This window comes from Buceros rhinoceros, unplaced genomic scaffold, assembly GCF_000710305.1.
Source record: "Buceros rhinoceros silvestris isolate BGI_N320 unplaced genomic scaffold, ASM71030v1 scaffold3396, whole genome shotgun sequence".
NCBI classification, from domain to species: Eukaryota; Metazoa; Chordata; class Aves; order Bucerotiformes; family Bucerotidae; genus Buceros; species Buceros rhinoceros.
The window spans coordinates 39,836-40,649 of NW_010419167.1; positions in this window are offsets into that span (position 1 = coordinate 39,836).

The following is an 814-nucleotide window of genomic DNA, read 5'->3' on the forward strand; positions in this document are numbered from 1 at the left end:
TGCTGACCCCACCGGGGCAGCCGCTGTCTGACTGGTGGGTTTATGTGCTTATGGAGACTCACAGTGAGGCAACACCAGGAGCCTGGGGCTCAAGGTCTATCTGACAGTTAAAAAATGTAAGGGAAGTGGTGCAGCTGTCTGTCGGCTCTCTCCTGCCTGGCTTTGCCCCTCTGCTGGGTTGCCCGCAGATAAAAGCCTTTTCTGGGTTTCTGACAGCGTGAGTCCCTGTGGCCCTGCGAGCCAGCCCACATCTCTGCCGGTCCCTTTGCCACAGAGGGAGAAGCTGGTGGCGGGGGAACGCTTGTCCATATACAGTCATCTTGTCTGGCTCCTTGGGGAGGGGAATGTCTCATCCCCGCAGCTCTGTGCAGCTGAAACCCTCCCTGTGCAATGGGGACAAGCTGGGGGCTCTCTTCAGCCTTCTGCCATTCGCTGTGGGACAGCGCTGGGGCTGCTCTGCCTCGGGGCTGCCGCATCCTCCCCTGGGCACAGCCGGGTTTGGTCCCCTTGCCCCCAGCCCCTGTTCCCCGCTCCGGGTCGCTCCAGAGCTGGGCCTGAAAGAAGGATGGACTCGAGCTGGGCTTCAGCCCACGCGGAGGTGCAGGGAGCTGGCTGTAGGTTTGTGAGAGCTGCTGAGGTCGCTGGTGGTCCCGCGGGGTGAAAAGGCGGTGAGCGGTTGTGTCCTGGCCCTGGTTCTCCCGAGCCAGTTACTGATCGGATCTCTTTCCACACCGGAGCTTTGTGCTGGTGCAGCCAGAGCACTTCTGGAACCCGTCGCTCTTTGTGTTACTCTGCCAGCACTTCAGAGTTGTCT